Genomic DNA, 19,726 nt, shown 5'->3' on the forward strand with positions numbered 1-19,726 from the left:
CCCTACAGGGTTTACAAAACCACCTCAGGTTCCATATGTGGTCAAAATAGCAACATTTGACGATCGCACCTCTTCAAATTCCAGTTCTAAAGCATGTTAGTTAGCTCTGACAAGGGAGAGCGGTGCAGGTCAAAGAAGGCCCAAAAAAGGGCTACGTAATACTTGCCGGTCAAAGCCGTTTCACAACAATGTGCAGCACTAACGGAATAACAGGCGTCCCCGGGGTGAGATCCAACCGCCAACCTTTAGATTAACAGTGTAACACGCAAAGCTGCAGCGGCAAAGAGAGGCACAATGTCGCTCTGATGAAGGAGGATAGCAGGCTCTACAGGGTTGACAAAAGGCCCACACCTTCCAAGGGTGGTCCAAATAAAGACATTTGACGATTTGCTCCTGCTTCTAATTCCAGTGCTAAAGCAGGCTAATTTGCTCCGACGAGGGAGAGCAGTGCGGGTCAACGGCCGACTACAGAAAGTGAGCAGGGCCCGAATCCATGAAACGTAACACTGGCCGGACATTGGCCTTTCACACGAATGAGAAGCAGGAAGGGAAAACTGTCGTCCCTGGGTGGGCTCGAACCACCAGCCTTTAGATTAACAGTCTAACGCGCTAACCAATTGCGCCACAGAGACTTAAAAGGAGCTAATATTTCACGCTGCAGAAATGTGATTTCAGACTTTATGGGATTTACAAAAGCACCTCAAGTTACTTTATGGGATTTACAAAACCACCTCAAGTTCCAAGAAACAGCAGTTTAACGTGCTAAACAACTGCGCCACAGAGACCTACAACAGCCAGATGTTTCATTGTGATGAAGCGGGATATAGGGCTCTAAAGGGTTTACAGAACCACCTCGAATAGCATTGGGTGGTGAAAATAGCAACATCTGACAATCGCAGCGCTTGAAATTCCAGCGCTAAAGCATGCCAGTTATCTCAGACATGGGAGAGCAGGGCAACTCAAAGCACGATCGGCCACAGAAAGTAAGCAGGCCCAAATCGTGGTGAGGTAACACGGGCCAAGATAGCAGGCTCTACAGGGTTTCAAAGAGACTTAAAAGGAGCTAATATTTCACGCTGCAGAAATGTGATTTCAGACTTTATGGGATTTACAAAAGCACCTCAAGTTACTTTATGGGATTTACAAAACCACCTCAAGTTCCAAGAAACAGCAGTTTAACGTGCTAAACAACTGCGCCACAGAGACCTACAACAGCCAGATGTTTCATTGTGATGAAGCGGGATATAGGGCTCTAAAGGGTTTACAGAACCACCTCGAATAGCATTGGGTGGTGAAAATAGCAACATCTGACAATCGCAGCGCTTGAAATTCCAGCGCTAAAGCATGCCAGTTATCTCAGACATGGGAGAGCAGGGCAATTCAAAGCACGATCGGCCACAGAAAGTAAGCAGGCCCAAATCGTGGTGAGGTAACACGGGCCAAGATAGCAGGCTCTACAGGGTTTCAAAGCCGCTTCACGTGTATGAGCAGCACAAACGGAAAACCTTCGTCCCTGGGTGGGCTCGAACCACCAACCTTTAGATTAACAGTCTAACGCGCTAACCAATTGCGCCACAGAGACGCTGTGTACAGGAATATGGTGCTCTGATGAACGGGGATAGCAGGCCCTACAGGGTTTACAAAACCACCTCAGGTTCCATATGTGGTCAAAATAGCAACATTTGACGATCGCACCTCTTCAAATTCCAGTTCTAAAGCATGTTAGTTAGCTCTGACAAGGGAGAGCGGTGCAGGTCAAAGAAGGCCCAAAAAAGGGCTACGTAATACTTGCCGGTCAAAGCCGTTTCACAACAATGTGCAGCACTAACGGAATAACAGCGTCCCCGGGTGTGAGATCCAACCGCCAACCTTTAGATTAACAGTGTAACACGCAAAGCTGCAGCGGCAAAGAGAGGCACAATGTCGCTCTGATGAAGGAGGATAGCAGGCTCTACAGGGTTGACAAAAGGCCCACACCTTCCAAGGGTGGTCCAAATAAAGACATTTGACGATTTGCTCCTGCTTCTAATTCCAGTGCTAAAGCAGGCTAATTTGCTCCGACGAGGGAGAGCAGTGCGGGTCAACGGCCGACTACAGAAAGTGAGCAGGGCCCGAATCCATGAAACGTAACACTGGCCGGACATTGGCCTTTCACACGAATGAGAAGCACGAAGGGAAAACTGTCGTCCCTGGGTGGGCTCGAACCACCAGCCTTTAGATTAACAGTCTAACGCGCTAACCAATTGCGCCACAGAGACTTAAAAGGAGCTAATATTTCACGCTGCAGAAATGTGATTTCAGACTTTATGGGATTTACAAAAGCACCTCAAGTTCCAAGAAACAGCAGTTTAACGTGCCAAGATAGCAGGCTCTACAGGGTTTCAAAGCCGCTTCACGTGTATGAGCAGCACAAACGGAAAACCTTCGTCCCTGGGTGGGCTCGAACCACCAACCTTTAGATTAACAGTCTAACGCGCTAACCAATTGCGCCACAGAGACGCTGGGTACAGGAATATGGTGCTCTGATGAACGGGGATAGCAGGCCCTACAGGGTTTACAAAACCACCTCAGGTTCCATATGTGGTCAAAATAGCAACATTTGACGATCGCACCTCTTCAAATTCCAGTTCTAAAGCATGTTAGTTAGCTCTGACAAGGGAGAGCGGTGCAGGTCAAAGAAGGCCCAAAAAAGGGCTACGTAATACTTGCCGGTCAAAGCCGTTTCACAACAATGTGCAGCACTAACGGAATAACAGCGTCCCCGGGGGTGAGATCCAACCGCCAACCTTTAGATTAACAGTGTAACACGCAAAGCTGCAGCGGCAAAGAGAGGCACAATGTCGCTCTGATGAAGGAGGATAGCAGGCTCTACAGGGTTGACAAAAGGCCCACACCTTCCAAGGGTGGTCCAAATAAAGACATTTGACGATTTGCTCCTGCTTCTAATTCCAGTGCTAAAGCAGGCTAATTTGCTCCGACGAGGGAGAGCAGTGCGGGTCAACGGCCGACTACAGAAAGTGAGCAGGGCCCGAATCCATGAAACGTAACACTGGCCGGACATTGGCCTTTCACACGAATGAGAAGCACGAAGGGAAAACTGTCGTCCCTGGGTGGGCTCGAACCACCAGCCTTTAGATTAACAGTCTAACGCGCTAACCAATTGCGCCACAGAGACTTAAAAGGAGCTAATATTTCACGCTGCAGAAATGTGATTTCAGACTTTATGGGATTTACAAAAGCACCTCAAGTTACTTTATGGGATTTACAAAACCACCTCAAGTTCCAAGAAACAGCAGTTTAACGTGCTAAACAACTGCGCCACAGAGACCTACAACAGCCAGATGTTTCATTGTGATGAAGCGGGATATAGGGCTCTAAAGGGTTTACAGAACCACCTCGAATAGCATTGGGTGGTGAAAATAGCAACATCTGACAATCGCAGCGCTTGAAATTCCAGCGCTAAAGCATGCCAGTTATCTCAGACATGGGAGAGCAGGGCAACTCAAAGCACGATCGGCCACAGAAAGTAAGCAGGCCCAAATCGTGGTGAGGTAACACGGGCCAAGATAGCAGGCTCTACAGGGTTTCAAAGCCGCTTCACGTGTATGAGCAGCACAAACGGAAAACCTTCGTCCCTGGGTGGGCTCGAACCACCAACCTTTAGATTAACAGTCTAACGCGCTAACCAATTGCGCCACAGAGACGCTGTGTACAGGAATATGGTGCTCTGATGAACGGGGATAGCAGGCCCTACAGGGTTTACAAAACCACCTCAGGTTCCATATGTGGTCAAAATAGCAACATTTGACGATCGCACCTCTTCAAATTCCAGTTCTAAAGCATGTTAGTTAGCTCTGACAAGGGAGAGCGGTGCAGGTCAAAGAAGGCCCAAAAAAGGGCTACGTAATACTTGCCGGTCAAAGCCGTTTCACAACAATGTGCAGCACTAACGGAATAACAGCGTCCCCGGGGGTGAGATCCAACCGCCAACCTTTAGATTAACAGTGTAACACGCAAAGCTGCAGCGGCAAAGAGAGGCACAATGTCGCTCTGATGAAGGAGGATAGCAGGCTCTACAGGGTTGACAAAAGGCCCACACCTTCCAAGGGTGGTCCAAATAAAGACATTTGACGATTTGCTCCTGCTTCTAATTCCAGTGCTAAAGCAGGCTAATTTGCTCCGACGAGGGAGAGCAGTGCGGGTCAACGGCCGACTACAGAAAGTGAGCAGGGCCCGAATCCATGAAACGTAACACTGGCCGGACATTGGCCTTTCACACGAATGAGAAGCACGAAGGGAAAACTGTCGTCCCTGGGTGGGCTCGAACCACCAGCCTTTAGATTAACAGTCTAACGCGCTAACCAATTGCGCCACAGAGACTTAAAAGGAGCTAATATTTCACGCTGCAGAAATGTGATTTCAGACTTTATGGGATTTACAAAAGCACCTCAAGTTCCAAGAAACAGCAGTTTAACGTGCCAAGATAGCAGGCTCTACAGGGTTTCAAAGCCGCTTCACGTGTATGAGCAGCACAAACGGAAAACCTTCGTCCCTGGGTGGGCTCGAACCACCAACCTTTAGATTAACAGTCTAACGCGCTAACCAATTGCGCCACAGAGACGCTGTGTACAGGAATATGTTGCTCTGATGAACGGGGATAGCAGGCCCTACAGGGTTTACAAAACCACCTCAGGTTCCATATGTGGTCAAAATAGCAACATTTGACGATCGCACCTCTTCAAATTCCAGTTCTAAAGCATGTTAGTTAGCTCTGACAAGGGAGAGCGGTGCAGGTCAAAGAAGGCCCAAAAAAGGGCTACGTAATACTTGCCGGTCAAAGCCGTTTCACAACAATGTGCAGCACTAACGGAATAACGGCGTCCCCGGGGTGAGATCCAACCGCCAACCTTTAGATTAACAGTGTAACACGCAAAGCTGCAGCGGCAAAGAGAGGCACAATGTCGCTCTGATGAAGGAGGATAGCAGGCTCTACAGGGTTGACAAAAGGCCCACACCTTCCAAGGGTGGTCCAAATAAAGACATTTGACGATTTGCTCCTGCTTCTAATTCCAGTGCTAAAGCAGGCTAATTTGCTCCGACGAGGGAGAGCAGTGCGGGTCAACGGCCGACTACAGAAAGTGAGCAGGGCCCGAATCCATGAAACGTAACACTGGCCGGACATTGGCCTTTCACACGAATGAGAAGCACGGAAGGGAAAACTGTCGTCCCTGGGTGGGCTCGAACCACCAGCCTTTAGATTAACAGTCTAACGCGCTAACCAATTGCGCCACAGAGACTTAAAAGGAGCTAATATTTCACGCTGCAGAAATGTGATTTCAGACGTTATGGGATTTACAAAAGCACCTCAAGTTACTTTATGGGATTTACAAAACCACCTCAAGTTCCAAGAAACAGCAGTTTAACGTGCTAAACAACTGCGCCACAGAGACCTACAACAGCCAGATGTTTCATTGTGATGAAGCGGGATATAGGGCTCTAAAGGGTTTACAGAACCACCTCGAATAGCATTGGGTGGTGAAAATAGCAACATCTGACAATCGCAGCGCTTGAAATTCCAGCGCTAAAGCATGCCAGTTATCTCAGACATGGGAGAGCAGGGCAACTCAAAGCACGATCGGCCACAGAAAGTAAGCAGGCCCAAATCGTGGTGAGGTAACACGGGCCAAGATAGCAGGCTCTACAGGGTTTCAAAGCCGCTTCACGTGTATGAGCAGCACAAACGGAAAACCTTCGTCCCTGGGTGGGCTCGAACCACCAACCTTTAGATTAACAGTCTAACGCGCTAACCAATTGCGCCACAGAGACGCTGTGTACAGGAATATGGTGCTCTGATGAACGGGGATAGCAGGCCCTACAGGGTTTACAAAACCACCTCAGGTTCCATATGTGGTCAAAATAGCAACATTTGACGATCGCACCTCTTCAAATTCCAGTTCTAAAGCATGTTAGTTAGCTCTGACAAGGGAGAGCGGTGCAGGTCAAAGAAGGCCCAAAAAAGGGCTACGTAATACTTGCCGGTCAAAGCCGTTTCACAACAATGTGCAGCACTAACGGAATAACAGCGTCCCCGGGTGTGAGATCCAACCGCCAACCTTTAGATTAACAGTGTAACACGCAAAGCTGCAGCGGCAAAGAGAGGCACAATGTCGCTCTGATGAAGGAGGATAGCAGGCTCTACAGGGTTGACAAAAGGCCCACACCTTCCAAGGGTGGTCCAAATAAAGACATTTGACGATTTGCTCCTGCTTCTAATTCCAGTGCTAAAGCAGGCTAATTTGCTCCGACGAGGGAGAGCAGTGCGGGTCAACGGCCGACTACAGAAAGTGAGCAGGGCCCGAATCCATGAAACGTAACACTGGCCGGACATTGGCCTTTCACACGAATGAGAAGCACGAAGGGAAAACTGTCGTCCCTGGGTGGGCTCGAACCACCAGCCTTTAGATTAACAGTCTAACGCGCTAACCAATTGCGCCACAGAGACTTAAAAGGAGCTAATATTTCACGCTGCAGAAATGTGATTTCAGACTTTATGGGATTTACAAAAGCACCTCAAGTTACTTTATGGGATTTACAAAACCACCTCAAGTTCCAAGAAACAGCAGTTTAACGTGCTAAACAACTGCGCCACAGAGACCTACAACAGCCAGATGTTTCATTGTGATGAAGCGGGATATAGGGCTCTAAAGGGTTTACAGAACCACCTCGAATAGCATTGGGTGGTGAAAATAGCAACATCTGACAATCGCAGCGCTTGAAATTCCAGCGCTAAAGCATGCCAGTTATCTCAGACATGGGAGAGCAGGGCAACTCAAAGCACGATCGGCCACAGAAAGTAAGCAGGCCCAAATCGTGGTGAGGTAACACGGGCCAAGATAGCAGGCTCTACAGGGTTTCAAAGCCGCTTCACGTGTATGAGCAGCACAAACGGAAAACCTTCGTCCCTGGGTGGCCTCGAACCACCAACCTTTAGATTAACAGTCTAACGCGCTAACCAATTGCGCCACAGAGACGCTGTGTACAGGAATATGTTGCTCTGATGAACGGGGATAGCAGGCCCTACAGGGTTTACAAAACCACCTCAGGTTCCATATGTGGTCAAAATAGCAACATTTGACGATCGCACCTCTTCAAATTCCAGTTCTAAAGCATGTTAGTTAGCTCTGACAAGGGAGAGCGGTGCAGGTCAAAGAAGGCCCAAAAAAGGGCTACGTAATACTTGCCGGTCAAAGCCGTTTCACAACAATGTGCAGCACTAACGGAATAACAGGCGTCCCCGGGGGTGAGATCCAACCGCCAACCTTTAGATTAACAGTGTAACACGCAAAGCTGCAGCGGCAAAGAGAGGCACAATGTCGCTCTGATGAAGGAGGATAGCAGGCTCTACAGGGTTGACAAAAGGCCCACACCTTCCAAGGGTGGTCCAAATAAAGACATTTGACGATTTGCTCCTGCTTCTAATTCCAGTGCTAAAGCAGGCTAATTTGCTCCGACGAGGGAGAGCAGTGCGGGTCAACGGCCGACTACAGAAAGTGAGCAGGGCCCGAATCCATGAAACGTAACACTGGCCGGACATTGGCCTTTCACACGAATGAGAAGCACGAAGGGAAAACTGTCGTCCCCGGGTGGGCTCGAACCACCAGCCTTTAGATTAACAGTCTAACGCGCTAACCAATTGCGCCACAGAGACTTAAAAGGAGCTAATATTTCACGCTGCAGAAATGTGATTTCAGACGTTATGGGATTTACAAAAGCACCTCAAGTTACTTTATGGGATTTACAAAACCACCTCAAGTTCCAAGAAACAGCAGTTTAACGTGCTAAACAACTGCGCCACAGAGACCTACAACAGCCAGATGTTTCATTGTGATGAAGCGGGATATAGGGCTCTAAAGGGTTTACAGAACCACCTCGAATAGCATTGGGTGGTGAAAATAGCAACATCTGGCAATCGCAGCGCTTGAAATTCCAGCGCTAAAGCATGCCAGTTATCTCAGACATGGGAGAGCAGGGCAACTCAAAGCACGATCGGCCACAGAAAGTAAGCAGGCCCAAATCGTGGTGAGGTAACACGGGCCAAGATAGCAGGCTCTACAGGGTTTCAAAGCCGCTTCACGTGTATGAGCAGCACAAACGGAAAACCTTCGTCCCTGGGTGGGCTCGAACCACCAACCTTTAGATTAACAGTCTAACGCGCTAACCAATTGCGCCACAGAGACGCTGTGTACAGGAATATGGTGCTCTGATGAACGGGGATAGCAGGCCCTACAGGGTTTACAAAACCACCTCAGGTTCCATATGTGGTCAAAATAGCAACATTTGACGATCGCACCTCTTCAAAATCCAGTTCTAAAGCATGTTAGTTAGCTCTGACAAGGGAGAGCGGTGCAGGTCAAAGAAGGCCCAAAAAAGGGCTACGTAATACTTGCCGGTCAAAGCCGTTTCACAACAATGTGCAGCACTAACGGAATAACAGCGTCCCCGGGTGAGATCCAACCGCCAACCTTTAGATTAACAGTGTAACACGCAAAGCTGCAGCGGCAAAGAGAGGCACAATGTCGCTCTGATGAAGGAGGATAGCAGGCTCTACAGGGTTGACAAAAGGCCCACACCTTCCAAGGGTGGTCCAAATAAAGACATTTGACGATTTGCTCCTGCTTCTAATTCCAGTGCTAAAGCAGGCTAATTTGCTCCGACGAGGGAGAGCAGTGCGGGTCAACGGCCGACTACAGAAAGTGAGCAGGGCCCGAATCCATGAAACGTAACACTGGCCGGACATTGGCCTTTCACACGAATGAGAAGCACGAAGGGAAAACTGTCGTCCCCGGGTGGGCTCGAACCACCAGCCTTTAGATTAACAGTCTAACGCGCTAACCAATTGCGCCACAGAGACTTAAAAGGAGCTAATATTTCACGCTGCAGAAATGTGATTTCAGACGTTATGGGATTTACAAAAGCACCTCAAGTTACTTTATGGGATTTACAAAACCACCTCAAGTTCCAAGAAACAGCAGTTTAACGTGCTAAACAACTGCGCCACAGAGACCTACAACAGCCAGATGTTTCATTGTGATGAAGCGGGATATAGGGCTCTAAAGGGTTTACAGAACCACCTCGAATAGCATTGGGTGGTGAAAATAGCAACATCTGACAATCGCAGCGCTTGAAATTCCAGCGCTAAAGCATGCCAGTTATCTCAGACATGGGAGAGCAGGGCAATTCAAAGCACGATCGGCCACAGAAAGTAAGCAGGCCCAAATCGTGGTGAGGTAACACGGGCCAAGATAGCAGGCTCTACAGGGTTTCAAAGCCGCTTCACGTGTATGAGCAGCACAAACGGAAAACCTTCGTCCCTGGGTGGGCTCGAACCACCAACCTTTAGATTAACAGTCTAACGCGCTAACCAATTGCGCCACAGAGACGCTGGGTACAGGAATATGGTGCTCTGATGAACGGGGATAGCAGGCCCTACAGGGTTTACAAAACCACCTCAGGTTCCATATGTGGTCAAAATAGCAACATTTGACGATCGCACCTCTTCAAATTCCAGTTCTAAAGCATGTTAGTTAGCTCTGACAAGGGAGAGCGGTGCAGGTCAAAGAAGGCCCAAAAAAGGGCTACGTAATACTTGCCGGTCAAAGCCGTTTCACAACAATGTGCAGCACTAACGGAATAACGGCGTCCCCGGGGTGAGATCCAACCGCCAACCTTTAGATTAACAGTGTAACACGCAAAGCTGCAGCGGCAAAGAGAGGCACAATGTCGCTCTGATGAAGGAGGATAGCAGGCTCTACAGGGTTGACAAAAGGCCCACACCTTCCAAGGGTGGTCCAAATAAAGACATTTGACGATTTGCTCCTGCTTCTAATTCCAGTGCTAAAGCAGGCTAATTTGCTCCGACGAGGGAGAGCAGTGCGGGTCAACGGCCGACTACAGAAAGTGAGCAGGGCCCGAATCCATGAAACGTAACACTGGCCGGACATTGGCCTTTCACACGAATGAGAAGCACGAAGGGAAAACTGTCGTCCCCGGGTGGGCTCGAACCACCAGCCTTTAGATTAACAGTCTAACGCGCTAACCAATTGCGCCACAGAGACTTAAAAGGAGCTAATATTTCACGCTGCAGAAATGTGATTTCAGACGTTATGGGATTTACAAAAGCACCTCAAGTTACTTTATGGGATTTACAAAACCACCTCAAGTTCCAAGAAACAGCAGTTTAACGTGCTAAACAACTGCGCCACAGAGACCTACAACAGCCAGATGTTTCATTGTGATGAAGCGGGATATAGGGCTCTAAAGGGTTTACAGAACCACCTCGAATAGCATTGGGTGGTGAAAATAGCAACATCTGACAATCGCAGCGCTTGAAATTCCAGCGCTAAAGCATGCCAGTTATCTCAGACATGGGAGAGCAGGGCAACTCAAAGCACGATCGGCCACAGAAAGTAAGCAGGCCCAAATCGTGGTGAGGTAACACGGGCCAAGATAGCAGGCTCTACAGGGTTTCAAAGCCGCTTCACGTGTATGAGCAGCACAAACGGAAAACCTTCGTCCCTGGGTGGCCTCGAACCACCAACCTTTAGATTAACAGTCTAACGCGCTAACCAATTGCGCCACAGAGACGCTGTGTACAGGAATATGGTGCTCTGATGAACGGGGATAGCAGGCCCTACAGGGTTTACAAAACCACCTCAGGTTCCATATGTGGTCAAAATAGCAACATTTGACGATCGCACCTCTTCAAATTCCAGTTCTAAAGCATGTTAGTTAGCTCTGACAAGGGAGAGCGGTGCAGGTCAAAGAAGGCCCAAAAAAGGGCTACGTAATACTTGCCGGTCAAAGCCGTTTCACAACAATGTGCAGCACTAACGGAATAACGGCGTCCCCGGGGTGAGATCCAACCGCCAACCTTTAGATTAACAGTGTAACACGCAAAGCTGCAGCGGCAAAGAGAGGCACAATGTCGCTCTGATGAAGGAGGATAGCAGGCTCTACAGGGTTGACAAAAGGCCCACACCTTCCAAGGGTGGTCCAAATAAAGACATTTGACGATTTGCTCCTGCTTCTAATTCCAGTGCTAAAGCAGGCTAATTTGCTCCGACGAGGGAGAGCAGTGCGGGTCAACGGCCGACTACAGAAAGTGAGCAGGGCCCGAATCCATGAAACGTAACACTGGCCGGACATTGGCCTTTCACACGAATGAGAAGCACGAAGGGAAAACTGTCGTCCCCGGGTGGGCTCGAACCACCAGCCTTTAGATTAACAGTCTAACGCGCTAACCAATTGCGCCACAGAGACTTAAAAGGAGCTAATATTTCACGCTGCAGAAATGTGATTTCAGACGTTATGGGATTTACAAAAGCACCTCAAGTTACTTTATGGGATTTACAAAACCACCTCAAGTTCCAAGAAACAGCAGTTTAACGTGCTAAACAACTGCGCCACAGAGACCTACAACAGCCAGATGTTTCATTGTGATGAAGCGGGATATAGGGCTCTAAAGGGTTTACAGAACCACCTCGAATAGCATTGGGTGGTGAAAATAGCAACATCTGACAATCGCAGCGCTTGAAATTCCAGCGCTAAAGCATGCCAGTTATCTCAGACATGGGAGAGCAGGGCAACTCAAAGCACGATCGGCCACAGAAAGTAAGCAGGCCCAAATCGTGGTGAGGTAACACGGGCCAAGATAGCAGGCTCTACAGGGTTTCAAAGCCGCTTCACGTGTATGAGCAGCACAAACGGAAAACCTTCGTCCCTGGGTGGGCTCGAACCATCAACCTTTAGATTAACAGTCTAACGCGCTAACCAATTGCGCCACAGAGACGCTGGGCACAGGAATATGTTGCTCTGATGAACGGGGATAGCAGGCCCTACAGGGTTTACAAAACCACCTCAGGTTCCATATGTGGTCAAAATAGCAACATTTGACGATCGCACCTCTTCAAATTCCAGTTCTAAAGCATGTTAGTTAGCTCTGACAAGGGAGAGCGGTGCAGGTCAAAGAAGGCCCAAAAAAGGGCTACGTAATACTTGCCGGTCAAAGCCGTTTCACAACAATGTGCAGCACTAACGGAATAACGGCGTCCCCGGGGTGAGATCCAACCGCCAACCTTTAGATTAACAGTGTAACACGCAAAGCTGCAGCGGCAAAGAGAGGCACAATGTCGCTCTGATGAAGGAGGATAGCAGGCTCTACAGGGTTGACAAAAGGCCCACACCTTCCAAGGGTGGTCCAAATAAAGACATTTGACGATTTGCTCCTGCTTCTAATTCCAGTGCTAAAGCAGGCTAATTTGCTCCGACGAGGGAGAGCAGTGCGGGTCAACGGCCGACTACAGAAAGTGAGCAGGGCCCGAATCCATGAAACGTAACACTGGCCGGACATTGGCCTTTCACACGAATGAGAAGCAGGAAGGGAAAACTGTCGTCCCCGGGTGGGCTCGAACCACCAGCCTTTAGATTAACAGTCTAACGCGCTAACCAATTGCGCCACAGAGACTTAAAAGGAGCTAATATTTCACGCTGCAGAAATGTGATTTCAGACTTTATGGGATTTACAAAAGCACCTCAAGTTACTTTATGGGATTTACAAAACCACCTCAAGTTCCAAGAAACAGCAGTTTAACGTGCTAAACAACTGCGCCACAGAGACCTACAACAGCCAGATGTTTCATTGTGATGAAGCGGGATATAGGGCTCTAAAGGGTTTACAGAACCACCTCGAATAGCATTGGGTGGTGAAAATAGCAACATCTGACAATCGCAGCGCTTGAAATTCCAGCGCTAAAGCATGCCAGTTATCTCAGACATGGGAGAGCAGGGCAACTCAAAGCACGATCGGCCACAGAAAGTAAGCAGGCCCAAATCGTGGTGAGGTAACACGGGCCAAGATAGCAGGCTCTACAGGGTTTCAAAGCCGCTTCACGTGTATGAGCAGCACAAACGGAAAACCTTCGTCCCTGGGTGGGCTCGAACCACCAACCTTTAGATTAACAGTCTAACGCGCTAACCAATTGCGCCACAGAGACGCTGGGTACAGGAATATGTTGCTCTGATGAACGGGGATAGCAGGCCCTACAGGGTTTACAAAACCACCTCAGGTTCCATATGTGGTCAAAATAGCAACATTTGACGATCGCACCTCTTCAAATTCCAGTTCTAAAGCATGTTAGTTAGCTCTGACAAGGGAGAGCGGTGCAGGTCAAAGAAGGCCCAAAAAAGGGCTACGTAATACTTGCCGGTCAAAGCCGTTTCACAACAATGTGCAGCACTAACGGAATAACGGCGTCCCCGGGGTGAGATCCAACCGCCAACCTTTAGATTAACAGTGTAACACGCAAAGCTGCAGCGGCAAAGAGAGGCACAATGTCGCTCTGATGAAGGAGGATAGCAGGCTCTACAGGGTTGACAAAAGGCCCACACCTTCCAAGGGTGGTCCAAATAAAGACATTTGACGATTTGCTCCTGCTTCTAATTCCAGTGCTAAAGCAGGCTAATTTGCTCCGACGAGGGAGAGCAGTGCGGGTCAACGGCCGACTACAGAAAGTGAGCAGGGCCCGAATCCATGAAACGTAACACTGGCCGGACATTGGCCTTTCACACGAATGAGAAGCAGGAAGGGAAAACTGTCGTCCCCGGGTGGGCTCGAACCACCAGCCTTTAGATTAACAGTCTAACGCGCTAACCAATTGCGCCACAGAGACTTAAAAGGAGCTAATATTTCACGCTGCAGAAATGTGATTTCAGACGTTATGGGATTTACAAAAGCACCTCAAGTTACTTTATGGGATTTACAAAACCACCTCAAGTTCCAAGAAACAGCAGTTTAACGTGCTAAACAACTGCGCCACAGAGACCTACAACAGCCAGATGTTTCATTGTGATGAAGCGGGATATAGGGCTCTAAAGGGTTTACAGAACCACCTCGAATAGCATTGGGTGGTGAAAATAGCAACATCTGACAATCGCAGCGCTTGAAATTCCAGCGCTAAAGCATGCCAGTTATCTCAGACATGGGAGAGCAGGGCAACTCAAAGCACGATCGGCCACAGAAAGTAAGCAGGCCCAAATCGTGGTGAGGTAACACGGGCCAAGATAGCAGGCTCTACAGGGTTTCAAAGCCGCTTCACGTGTATGAGCAGCACAAACGGAAAACCTTCGTCCCTGGGTGGCCTCGAACCACCAACCTTTAGATTAACAGTCTAACGCGCTAACCAATTGCGCCACAGAGACGCTGTGTACAGGAATATGTTGCTCTGATGAACGGGGATAGCAGGCCCTACAGGGTTTACAAAACCACCTCAGGTTCCATATGTGGTCAAAATAGCAACATTTGACGATCGCACCTCTTCAAATTCCAGTTCTAAAGCATGTTAGTTAGCTCTGACAAGGGAGAGCGGTGCAGGTCAAAGAAGGCCCAAAAAAGGGCTACGTAATACTTGCCGGTCAAAGCCGTTTCACAACAATGTGCAGCACTAACGGAATAACGGCGTCCCCGGGGTGAGATCCAACCGCCAACCTTTAGATTAACAGTGTAACACGCAAAGCTGCAGCGGCAAAGAGAGGCACAATGTCGCTCTGATGAAGGAGGATAGCAGGCTCTACAGGGTTGACAAAAGGCCCACACCTTCCAAGGGTGGTCCAAATAAAGACATTTGACGATTTGCTCCTGCTTCTAATTCCAGTGCTAAAGCAGGCTAATTTGCTCCGACGAGGGAGAGCAGTGCGGGTCAACGGCCGACTACAGAAAGTGAGCAGGGCCCGAATCCATGAAACGTAACACTGGCCGGACATTGGCCTTTCACACGAATGAGAAGCAGGAAGGGAAAACTGTCGTCCCCGGGTGGGCTCGAACCACCAGCCTTTAGATTAACAGTCTAACGCGCTAACCAATTGCGCCACAGAGACTTAAAAGGAGCTAATATTTCACGCTGCAGAAATGTGATTTCAGACGTTATGGGATTTACAAAAGCACCTCAAGTTACTTTATGGGATTTACAAAACCACCTCAAGTTCCAAGAAACAGCAGTTTAACGTGCTAAACAACTGCGCCACAGAGACCTACAACAGCCAGATGTTTCATTGTGATGAAGCGGGATATAGGGCTCTAAAGGGTTTACAGAACCACCTCGAATAGCATTGGGTGGTGAAAATAGCAACATCTGACAATCGCAGCGCTTGAAATTCCAGCGCTAAAGCATGCCAGTTATCTCAGACATGGGAGAGCAGGGCAACTCAAAGCACGATCGGCCACAGAAAGTAAGCAGGCCCAAATCGTGGTGAGGTAACACGGGCCAAGATAGCAGGCTCTACAGGGTTTCAAAGCCGCTTCACGTGTATGAGCAGCACAAACGGAAAACCTTCGTCCCTGGGTGGCCTCGAACCACCAACCTTTAGATTAACAGTCTAACGCGCTAACCAATTGCGCCACAGAGACGCTGTGTACAGGAATATGTTGCTCTGATGAACGGGGATAGCAGGCCCTACAGGGTTTACAAAACCACCTCAGGTTCCATATGTGGTCAAAATAGCAACATTTGACGATCGCACCTCTTCAAATTCCAGTTCTAAAGCATGTTAGTTAGCTCTGACAAGGGAGAGCGGTGCAGGTCAAAGAAGGCCCAAAAAAGGGCTACGTAATACTTGCCGGTCAAAGCCGTTTCACAACAATGTGCAGCACTAACGGAATAACGGCGTCCCCGGGGTGAGATCCAACCGCCAACCTTTAGATTAACAGTGTAACACGCAAAGCTGCAGCGGCAAAGAGAGGCACAATGTCGCTCTGATGAAGGAGGATAGCAGGCTCTACAGGGTTGACAAAAGGCCCACACCTTCCAAGGGTGGTCCAAATAAAGACATTTGACGATTTGCTCCTGCTTCTAATTCCAGTGCTAAAGCAGGCTAATTTGCTCCGACGAGGGAGAGCAGTGCGGGTCAACGGCCGACTACAGAAAGTGAGCAGGGCCCGAATCCATGAAACGTAACACTGGCCGGACATTGGCCTTTCACACGAATGAGAAGCAGGAAGGGAAAACTGTCGTCCCCGGGTGGGCTCGAACCACCAGCCTTTAGATTAACAGTCTAACGCGCTAACCAATTGCGCCACAGAGACTTAAAAGGAGCTAATATTTCACGCTGCAGAAATGTGATTTCAGACGTTATGGGATTTACAAAAGCACCTCAAGTTACTTTATGGGATTTACAAAACCACCTCAAGTTCCAAGAAACAGCAGTTTAACGTGCTAAACAACTGCGCCACAGAGACCTACAACAGCCAGATGTTTCATTGTGATGAAGCGGGATATAGGGCTCTAAAGGGTTTACAGAACCACCTCGAATAGCATTGGGTGGTGAAAATAGCAACATCTGACAATCGCAGCGCTTGAAATTCCAGCGCTAAAGCATGCCAGTTATCTCAGACATGGGAGAGCAGGGCAACTCAAAGCACGATCGGCCACAGAAAGTAAGCAGGCCCAAATCGTGGTGAGGTAACACGGGCCAAGATAGCAGGCTCTACAGGGTTTCAAAGCCGCTTCACGTGTATGAGCAGCACAAACGGAAAACCTTCGTCCCCGGGTGGGCTCGAACCACCAGCCTTTAGATTAACAGTCTAACGCGCTAACCAATTGCGCCACAGAGACGCTGTGTACAGGAATATGGTGCTCTGATGAACGGGGATAGCAGGCCCTACAGGGTTTACAAAACCACCTCAGGTTCCATATGTGGTCAAAATAGCAACATTTGACGATCGCACCTCTTCAAATTCCAGTTCTAAAGCATGTTAGTTAGCTCTGACAAGGGAGAGCGGTGCAGGTCAAAGAAGGCCCAAAAAAGGGCTACGTAATACTTGCCGGTCAAAGCCGTTTCACAACAATGTGCAGCACTAACGGAATAACGGCGTCCCCGGGGTGAGATCCAACCGCCAACCTTTAGATTAACAGTGTAACACGCAAAGCTGCAGCGGCAAAGAGAGGCACAATGTCGCTCTGATGAAGGAGGATAGCAGGCTCTACAGGGTTGACAAAAGGCCCACACCTTCCAAGGGTGGTCCAAATAAAGACATTTGACGATTTGCTCCTGCTTCTAATTCCAGTGCTAAAGCAGGCTAATTTGCTCCGACGAGGGAGAGCAGTGCGGGTCAACGGCCGACTACAGAAAGTGAGCAGGGCCCGAATCCATGAAACGTAACACTGGCCGGACATTGGCCTTTCACACGAATGAGAAGCACGAAGGGAAAACTGTCGTCCCCGGGTGGGCTCGAACCACCAGCCTTTAGATTAACAGTCTAACGCGCTAACCAATTGCGCCACAGAGACTTAAAAGGAGCTAATATTTCACGCTGCAGAAATGTGATTTCAGACGTTATGGGATTTACAAAAGCACCTCAAGTTACTTTATGGGATTTACAAAACCACCTCAAGTTCCAAGAAACAGCAGTTTAACGTGCTAAACAACTGCGCCACAGAGACCTACAACAGCCAGATGTTTCATTGTGATGAAGCGGGATATAGGGCTCTAAAGGGTTTACAGAACCACCTCGAATAGCATTGGGTGGTGAAAATAGCAACATCTGACAATCGCAGCGCTTGAAATTCCAGCGCTAAAGCATGCCAGTTATCTCAGACATGGGAGAGCAGGGCAACTCAAAGCACGATCGGCCACAGAAAGTAAGCAGGCCCAAATCGTGGTGAGGTAACACGGGCCAAGATAGCAGGCTCTACAGGGTTTCAAAGCCGCTTCACGTGTATGAGCAGCACAAACGGAAAACCTTCGTCCCTGGGTGGCCTCGAACCACCAACCTTTAGATTAACAGTCTAACGCGCTAACCAATTGCGCCACAGAGACGCTGTGTACAGGAATATGTTGCTCTGATGAACGGGGATAGCAGGCCCTACAGGGTTTACAAAACCACCTCAGGTTCCATATGTGGTCAAAATAGCAACATTTGACGATCGCACCTCTTCAAATTCCAGTTCTAAAGCATGTTAGTTAGCTCTGACAAGGGAGAGCGGTGCAGGTCAAAGAAGGCCCAAAAAAGGGCTACGTAATACTTGCCGGTCAAAGCCGTTTCACAACAATGTGCAGCACTAACGGAATAACAGGCGTCCCCGGGGTGAGATCCAACCGCCAACCTTTAGATTAACAGTGTAACACGCAAAGCTGCAGCGGCAAAGAGAGGCACAATGTCGCTCTGATGAAGGAGGATAGCAGGCTCTACAGGGTTGACAAAAGGCCCACACCTTCCAAGGGTGGTCCAAATAAAGACATTTGACGATTTGCTCCTGCTTCTAATTCCAGTGCTAAAGCAGGCTAATTTGCTCCGACGAGGGAGAGCAGTGCGGGTCAACGGCCGACTACAGAAAGTGAGCAGGGCCCGAATCCATGAAACGTAACACTGGCCGGACATTGGCCTTTCACACGAATGAGAAGCAGGAAGGGAAAACTGTCGTCCCCGGGTGGGCTCGAACCACCAGCCTTTAGATTAACAGTCTAACGCGCTAACCAATTGCGCCACAGAGACTTAAAAGGAGCTAATATTTCACGCTGCAGAAATGTGATTTCAGACGTTATGGGATTTACAAAAGCACCTCAAGTTACTTTATGGGATTTACAAAACCACCTCAAGTTCCAAGAAACAGCAGTTTAACGTGCTAAACAACTGCGCCACAGAGACCTACAACAGCCAGATGTTTCATTGTGATGAAGCGGGATATAGGGCTCTAAAGGGTTTACAGAACCACCTCGAATAGCATTGGGTGGTGAAAATAGCAACATCTGACAATCGCAGCGCTTGAAATTCCAGCGCTAAAGCATGCCAGTTATCTCAGACATGGGAGAGCAGGGCAACTCAAAGCACGATCGGCCACAGAAAGTAAGCAGGCCCAAATCGTGGTGAGGTAACACGGGCCAAGATAGCAGGCTCTACAGGGTTTCAAAGCCGCTTCACGTGTATGAGCAGCACAAACGGAAAACCTTCGTCCCTGGGTGGGCTCGAACCACCAACCTTTAGATTAACAGTCTAACGCGCTAACCAATTGCGCCACAGAGACGCTGTGTACAGGAATATGTTGCTCTGATGAACGGGGATAGCAGGCCCTACAGGGTTTACAAAACCACCTCAGGTTCCATATGTGGTCAAAATAGCAACATTTGACGATCGCACCTCTTCAAATTCCAGTTCTAAAGCATGTTAGTTAGCTCTGACAAGGGAGAGCGGTGCAGGTCAAAGAAGGCCCAAAAAAGGGCTACGTAATACTTGCCGGTCAAAGCCGTTTCACAACAATGTGCAGCACTAACGGAATAACAGCGTCCCCGGGTGAGATCCAACCGCCAACCTTTAGATTAACAGTGTAACACGCAAAGCTGCAGCGGCAAAGAGAGGCACAATGTCACTCTGATGAAGGAGGATAGCAGGCTCTACAGGGTTGACAAAAGGCCCACACCTTCCAAGGGTGGTCCAAATAAAGACATTTGACGATTTGCTCCTGCTTCTAATTCCAGTGCTAAAGCAGGCTAATTTGCTCCGACGAGGGAGAGCAGTGCGGGTCAACGGCCGACTACAGAAAGTGAGCAGGGCCCGAATCCATGAAACGTAACACTGGCCGGACATTGGCGTTTCACATGAATGAGAAGCACAAAGGGAAAACTGTCGTCCCTGGGTGGGCTCGAACCACCAGCCTTTAGATTAACAGTCTAACGCACT

The 19,726-nt window shown here is 48.9% G+C and overlaps 15 non-coding genes across 15 annotated transcripts; all 15 read right to left on the reverse strand.

Annotated features, from left to right (window-relative positions):
* Positions 1-558: 558 nt before the first annotated feature.
* On the reverse strand, positions 559-632 carry trnan-guu. Its single transcript has one exon. It is a non-coding gene; the product is annotated as a tRNA-Asn (tRNA).
* Positions 633-1,508: 876 nt separating this feature from the next.
* On the reverse strand, positions 1,509-1,582 carry trnan-guu. Its single transcript has one exon. It is a non-coding gene; the product is annotated as a tRNA-Asn (tRNA).
* A 602-nt stretch (positions 1,583-2,184) lies between these two features.
* Positions 2,185-2,258, reverse strand: trnan-guu. The gene has a single exon. It is a non-coding gene; the product is annotated as a tRNA-Asn (tRNA).
* A 167-nt stretch (positions 2,259-2,425) lies between these two features.
* Positions 2,426-2,499, reverse strand: trnan-guu. The gene has a single exon. It is a non-coding gene; the product is annotated as a tRNA-Asn (tRNA).
* A 602-nt stretch (positions 2,500-3,101) lies between these two features.
* Positions 3,102-3,175, reverse strand: trnan-guu. Its single transcript has one exon. It is a non-coding gene; the product is annotated as a tRNA-Asn (tRNA).
* A 455-nt stretch (positions 3,176-3,630) lies between these two features.
* On the reverse strand, positions 3,631-3,704 carry trnan-guu. Its single transcript has one exon. It is a non-coding gene; the product is annotated as a tRNA-Asn (tRNA).
* Positions 3,705-4,306: 602 nt separating this feature from the next.
* Positions 4,307-4,380, reverse strand: trnan-guu. The gene has a single exon. It is a non-coding gene; the product is annotated as a tRNA-Asn (tRNA).
* A 167-nt stretch (positions 4,381-4,547) lies between these two features.
* On the reverse strand, positions 4,548-4,621 carry trnan-guu. Its single transcript has one exon. It is a non-coding gene; the product is annotated as a tRNA-Asn (tRNA).
* A 602-nt stretch (positions 4,622-5,223) lies between these two features.
* On the reverse strand, positions 5,224-5,297 carry trnan-guu. The gene has a single exon. It is a non-coding gene; the product is annotated as a tRNA-Asn (tRNA).
* Positions 5,298-5,752: 455 nt separating this feature from the next.
* On the reverse strand, positions 5,753-5,826 carry trnan-guu. Its single transcript has one exon. It is a non-coding gene; the product is annotated as a tRNA-Asn (tRNA).
* Positions 5,827-6,428: 602 nt separating this feature from the next.
* Positions 6,429-6,502, reverse strand: trnan-guu. Its single transcript has one exon. It is a non-coding gene; the product is annotated as a tRNA-Asn (tRNA).
* A 1,661-nt stretch (positions 6,503-8,163) lies between these two features.
* On the reverse strand, positions 8,164-8,237 carry trnan-guu. The gene has a single exon. It is a non-coding gene; the product is annotated as a tRNA-Asn (tRNA).
* A 1,129-nt stretch (positions 8,238-9,366) lies between these two features.
* Positions 9,367-9,440, reverse strand: trnan-guu. The gene has a single exon. It is a non-coding gene; the product is annotated as a tRNA-Asn (tRNA).
* A 3,538-nt stretch (positions 9,441-12,978) lies between these two features.
* Positions 12,979-13,052, reverse strand: trnan-guu. The gene has a single exon. It is a non-coding gene; the product is annotated as a tRNA-Asn (tRNA).
* A 5,947-nt stretch (positions 13,053-18,999) lies between these two features.
* trnan-guu lies at positions 19,000-19,073 on the reverse strand. The gene has a single exon. It is a non-coding gene; the product is annotated as a tRNA-Asn (tRNA).
* Positions 19,074-19,726: the final 653 nt, after the last annotated feature.

The sequence above is a fragment of the Esox lucius genome, chromosome 24 (genome assembly GCF_011004845.1).
Source record: "Esox lucius isolate fEsoLuc1 chromosome 24, fEsoLuc1.pri, whole genome shotgun sequence".
Classification (NCBI taxonomy): Eukaryota; Metazoa; Chordata; class Actinopteri; order Esociformes; family Esocidae; genus Esox; species Esox lucius.